We start from the raw sequence: 6,600 nt of genomic DNA on the forward strand, positions 1-6,600 counted from the left end.
TTCAGGGATACAGGGCCATTTAGGGCTTTCACGGTCAGCACCAACACTTTGAATTGTGCTCGGAAACATCCTGGGAGCCAATGTAGATCTTTCAAGACCGGTGTTATGTGGTCTTGGCGGCCGCTCCCAGTCCCCTGTCTGACTGCCGCATTCTGGATTAGTTGCAGTTTCTGGGTCCCCTTCAAAGGCGCATGGCAGTAGTCCAAGCGGGAGATAACCAGAGCGTTTAACATAGGAAAAGCCGCTAAGGATAATATATTCCTCCTGGCTGCAGAGCAGACCTGGCTTTGGCTTCGGTTTGTTGCGTTGTGTCTGCTGCCCCCTGGTGGCCCATTGGGGATTTGCGCCATCTTTGCGCCTATCTTTGCGCGTGGTTCTGCTTGGTCCTTGCGCATTTTCCTCGCGATGTTATATTATTTGCAGGGAACCAGCCTGGGGCGGATGATCGCAATGGAAGAGGTTCAGGGAGACCCTCGGCCCAAGGAGGTGAAACCTCCTTGATAGCTCGAGCATGAGACGCTTAATGTCAGGGTGCTGGGTTCCAGTCCCGCGTAGGGAAAAAAAGAGCCTTGCCTTGCAGCGGGTTGGTCTAGATGACCCATAGTGACCCTCTACAGTTCAACTGTTCAGCGGTTGGATTTCTCCTCCAACCCCCGCTCCCCCGTGACCCGCCAAAAAACACACAACACAAAGTAATTTGACTGCGGTGCTGTGATTGGCTGGCCAGCTTTTTTCCCGCTGGACTTTATGAATGGCTGGGGAGGGGACTATATGAATGGAAAATAACTCGGCTTGGATTGGATAACTGTTCTCCAAAGCCTGGACCGGTGAGGTGTGATCGGCCGGGGGAAGCCAAGCTCGCCCGCCTCTTTTGCTTGCCAATTTGCTGGAAATGGGGCGCCATGAAGGGGTTGAAAGAAATATTGGGTGTGTGTGTGACAGATAAGGATGCCTAACTGATCACACAGCCTTTGAATGGAATGCCCATCAATTTTTGGGGGGCGGGGGCGGGGCGGAGCCAGGACTTATTGGGGGAGGGGTGCAGGACAGAGCTATCTGCAGCACAATTGGTCAGTTAGTTAAATATTCCATTCCATTTCATACATTAATGAAAGAAGAACAGACAAAAGCAGTCATGATAAAGTGGGCTCAAGATTTCGCCTATAACATCCAGATAGAGCAATGGGAGAGGTTATGGGCAGAGGACATAAAATTTACAGCGTGTTATAATCTACGAGAAAACATTATGAAAATGATTTATCGTTGGCACAACACAGCCAAAAAACTGGCAAAAATGTATGGGGGGGTGGGTAAGCCCTAGATGCTGGAGGTGCAAAAACGAAGAGGGGACATACTATCAAGCTGGGTATGTTTAGCCTGGAGAAGAGAAGGTTAAGGGGTGATATGATAGCCATGTTCAAATATATGAAAGGATGTCATATGGAGGAGGGAGAAATATTCTTTTCTGCTGCTCCAGAGAAGCGGATGCGGAGCAATGGATTCAAGCTACAAGAAAGAAGATTCCACCTAAACATTAGGAAGAACTTCCTGACAGTAAGAGCTGTTCGACAGTGGAATTTGCTGCCAAGGAGTGTGGTGGAGTCTCCTTCTTTGGAGGTCTTTAAGCAGAGGCTTGACAGGCATATGTCAAGAATGCTTTGATGGTGTTTCCTGCTTGGCAGGGGGTTGGACTGGATGGCCCTTGTGGTCTCTTCCAACTCTACAATTCTATGATTCTATAATTCTATCACATGTGGTGGAACTGCCAAAAAATTAAAGGGTATTGGAATAACATCTACGAGGAGTTAAACAAACTATTTAAAATAACATTTTAAAAAAGGCCGCAAATGTTTCTATTAAGTATGTTACCACCTGAGATAGAAAAAAAATAAGAACTCTATTAATGTATGGATTGACGGACGCTAGAATTCTAGTGGCAAGAAACTGGAAAAACGAAAACCTACCAACAATATCAGATTGGCAAATCCTAATGCAGGAATTTGCCAATCTTATGGTGCTTTTGAATTATGGTGCTGGAGGATACTCTTGAGAGTCCCATGGACTGCAAGAAGATCAAACCTATCCATTCTTAAGGAAATCAGCCCTGAGTGCTCCCTGGAAGGACAGATCGTGAAGCTGAGGCTCCAATACTTTGGCCACCTCATGAGAAGAGAAGAATCCCTGGAAAAGACCCTGATGTTGGGAAAGATGGAGGGCACTAGGAGAAGGGGACGACAGAGGACGAGGTGGTTGGACAGTGTTCTCGAAGCTACGAACATGAGTTTGACCAAATTGCGGGAGGCAGTGCAAGACAGGAGTGCCTGGCGTGCTATGGTCCATGGGGTCACGAAGAGTCGGACACGACTAAACGACTTAACAACAACAACAATGCAGGAATATTTGCAACTGGCAAAACTGACTGATTCAGCAAGAGGTTTATCAACACAAAAAGTATCAAGAGAATGGGTTATATACAAAAGTTACTTAAAATTATACTATATCCAAACAAGTCTTTGCTAGCAGAAATTGAATGATGTTTGCAAAAGATAAAGCCTGATAAGAATAAAAAATAGAAGGAAAGAAAAGACAATACAAAATATAAACCTGTGGAATAAAAGAAGTAAAACGTTGTATAATGGGAAGTACGGGAAGTACTAAGACAGAAAATCTAGTAAAGTTAAAGTAATAAGAGAAATGTGCATTCGCTACGGTTTATTCACATTGCGATTGTTTATTTTTGCGTTTGTTTGTGTTTGTTAAATTGTAATTTTAAATAATAAAGAATTATTTTTTAAAAAATTATTCCATCCCCTCCAACATTTCTCCCCTGAAAAGAGGGACGTCCTATTCCATCCCCTCCAACGTTTCTCCTGTGAAAATAGGTAAAGGTAAAGTGACCCCTGACCATTAGGTCCAGTCATGACCGACTCTGGGGTTGCGCGCTCATCTCGCATTATTGGCCGAGGGAGCCGGCGTACAGCTTCCAGGTCATGTGGCCAGCATGACAAAGCCGCTTCTGGCAAACCAGAGCAGCACATGGAAACGCCGTTTACCTTCCCGCTGTAGCGGTTCCTATTTATCTACTTTTATTTTGACGTGCTTTCGAACTGCTAGGTTGGCAGGAGCTGGGACCGAGCAACGGGAGCTCACCCCAGGGACGTCCTATTTTATCCCCTCCAACGTTTCTCCCCTGAAAATAGGGACGTCCTATTCAATAATAATAAGGAGGAGGTAAGTAACTTTACAACCATTAGAAGACATCTGAAGGCTGCCGTGTAAAGAGAAGTTTCTTCATGTTCAATTTTGTTTTTATATACTGTATGTGTCTGGGTCAACCCAGTTGGATGGATGGGGTATAATAATAAAATTATCCATTAATCATCATAGAATAGCATGTCCCTGTTTTCATGGGAGAAATGTTGGAGGGTATGCCCTGAGGTCTTGGGGTGAAGGGCAAGTGGTGATCAATAACAACAACAACGACAACAACATTCTTCATCATCATAATTAAGAGCGAGGAGTTGGAGATGGCGTTTATACGCTAAGTGGTCCATGTTTCACAAGCATATAGTAAGGTTGGTCATGTCGTGCGGATGCCTGATGATCGTCTTCCAAAGCAACTCCTCTATTCCAAACTTAAAAATGGAAAGCGTAATGCCTGGTGGTCAACAAAAGAGGTTCAAAGATTCACTCAAGGCAAATCTTTAAAAATGTAGTATAAACACCAACAACTGGGAAACACTGGCCTGCGAGTGCTCCAGTTGGAGAACAGCCTTTGCGTGACAAAGCCCACCAGAAATCCCAATAACTCACAACTGACACAATAATTTAGGTTTGGTTTTGGGGCATTATTTTGGCCACAACTTTATTTAAATACAATTTTAATTCTGAGTGTTGGCTTAGGCTTTGGTTAATCCTTCTGTCCACTCTAAGGGACAGGACCATTTCCATCTGACCACTGGGTAAGGACCATACCATCTGCCCGGTTGGGCAGGACCAATTCCATCTGACCATTTGGGTCAGGACCAGCTCCGACTTACCTAGTGGTTGGTAAGTCAAGTAAACACCCCAAGGGATTGGAGGTACGGTTCACTGCACTCTCCTTCCCCCAAGGAGTGTTCCCCAAGGCTCGGCTCTGTAATGGACACACCATCCTTGCCTATGGCCGGATGATGGACTAGAGTCCCTGAGCCCCAGGATTCCTTTAACGGAATACTTCTATAAGGAGCAAATAAGGGGGGTAGGCATTTTAAGCCATGCCCCTCCTATACCATTTAACCAAAGCCTAACGGCCAACCTAACAAGTTGTGACAAATTGCTTGACAGTAGGCAAAAACCAAATGGCAACAGCCAATCAGCCAAGTGGCAAAATTCCTACTGGGCCCCTGAATACAGGCGGGCGGGGAATTCACAAACTTTTCCAAGAATGGGGAAAATGAAAGCAACGTGTTGGTTAAATTAGAATTGCCTGTCAATCAAATTCAAGGCACGCCCCGTGACTCATCCTGACTAACAGCCCACCCCCTCCCAGATTTCTTCCTGGGCTCATCCGCAAACGCCACTACACTCTATGAGTGTAATGGTCCTTACCAAAGGTGTCGTGGCCTTTGAAGACACTCGAACTCAGGACACAAGGGAGAAATGTGCTAAGAGGAAGGCGCACTTGGCAAATCCACACCAGGATCAACTCCCGCCTGGAAACCAATGTCCCCACAGTGGAAGGACGTGTGGATCCAGAATTAGCCTCAACAGTCACTTACGGATCCATTGTTAAAATCTTGTTTATGGAAGACAATCTTACTCGGTTACGAGGGATCGCCAAAGAAGAAGACAAAGAAGAGTTAAGAACATATTCGGTTGTACACAAACTAAAGGAAAAAACCCACTTTCTTCCCCTCTGCGTTCAGACCTCCACCCTGGAATGGGAACCTACAGCTGAATCTACACAGATATTTAAAAACGCTGTGAAAATGCTTTTAAAAAACCATTGTAAAATATACAGTACTGTATATGGAATTTGCCATTAACTCATCAGCGCCACCTAATGCCCCATTTGTACAATGCACTCAAAACACACTTAAAATGTTATGTCTGCAGCTCTGTAGCCAAGTCTTCATAAAAACTGACCACACGCAAAAGTATTTTGCAGCCCAGATGAGCCTGCAACCTCGTCTCCGCTTTTATTTCTACCTAGTTGCCAGCCAGACACCTGTTCCGCTGTCTCCCTGCTTTGCTTTTCCGCTACGGCTGCCTCCTCCCCCGCCCACCCCCCTCTTCCCCAAAGCCTCCTCTCTCAATTCCCTCGATGTTTGTTCGAAGTTCGCCATAAAAGGCCTCGGACCGGCGGCCTCGCCATTTCCTGGGAGACGGATCCCGTTTCGACTGGGCTCTGAACCAGAGCTCTTCTCCGGCTGCCTGGCCTGGGGGCTGAGAAACGGCTCTCCTGGAGAGGGGCTTCCCTCTCAAAGCATCTGGGAAATGGGCCATTACCTTCGGGGCAGCCGCCCCAGTGCCAAGAAATCCTGGGCCTGAAGTGGAAGAGCTTCCCAGAGCCTCAACCTCTTCCCCAGCAGTTGGTTTGCAAGAGGCTGTTTCGAAAAGGTGAGCCCAGATTCTCACAGGAGCTCAGATACAAGGAAGGAAAGGAGGGCGCTTTGCACATGCTCGAAAGGCGCCCTTTGCGTGGCCCTCCGCAGGACCTCGGCTCAGCTTCCGCAAGCAATTTTGCAAACATGACGACTTCTCCCTATAGACGGAAAGGAGACGGCTTTTGCAGAGTTGGGCTCAGCCAGGCAACCCCAAGGAGGAACAAAAGGCAGAGATCTGGTTGTGACAAGTTATGATTTTCGCGGGGCCTAAAAGTGCTTGCAGCGGCGAGGACCCGTTTCTACTGGGCTTTCATCTGGATATAAATGTAAGCAGCAGAAGCAAGCAGCACTGAGCTGGAATGCAAAGGCCGCTGTGCGAGGGAGCGCGAGAGCAGCCTCCAAAATACTCCGTCACCTAGTATTCTGTTTCCAGCTTCCTGCCATGCACTTTGCTTGCTGCTGGGCTGCAGTCGCCGCCATCTTTCCAATTATGAATCACAAGAATCGTAGAGTTGGAAGGGACCCCCAGCGGTCATCCAGTCCAACCCCTGCAATGCAGGAATCTCGGCTAAAGCATCCCCGACGGGTGGCCACCCAACCTCTGCTTAAAACCCTCCAAGGAAGGAGAGTCCGCCACCTTCCGTCTCACGGTCAAACCAAAAGTTCTTCCTGATGTTTAGCCGGAATCTCTTCTTTCTCGGAACTGGAAGCTGTGGGTTCGAGTCCTGCCCTGCAGCTGCTGCTGCTGCTACAACCTTGGGAACTCACTGCGTTTGAGCAGAGCTTGCTATTTCACTCGGAAGCCCACGTGTTTCGGCTGAGGCCAAGGCCCTGCACACTGGTTGCAATATCTCCTTGCTTCATTCCCACCTATGGGGGCTGGGAGGGTCCTGAATCCTTTCCTATGGGTCGGGCCGAGTCTTGGCTCGCCTGCCCCAGAGTGCCAGTGAGGGAGCTTTGTGTCCCTGGCCCAGGCACCCACTTCTGCCGGAAAGTTAAAAATGGAAACAAG

The sequence above is a fragment of the Zootoca vivipara genome, chromosome 6, assembly GCF_963506605.1.
Source record: "Zootoca vivipara chromosome 6, rZooViv1.1, whole genome shotgun sequence".
Classification (NCBI taxonomy): Eukaryota; Metazoa; Chordata; class Lepidosauria; order Squamata; family Lacertidae; genus Zootoca; species Zootoca vivipara.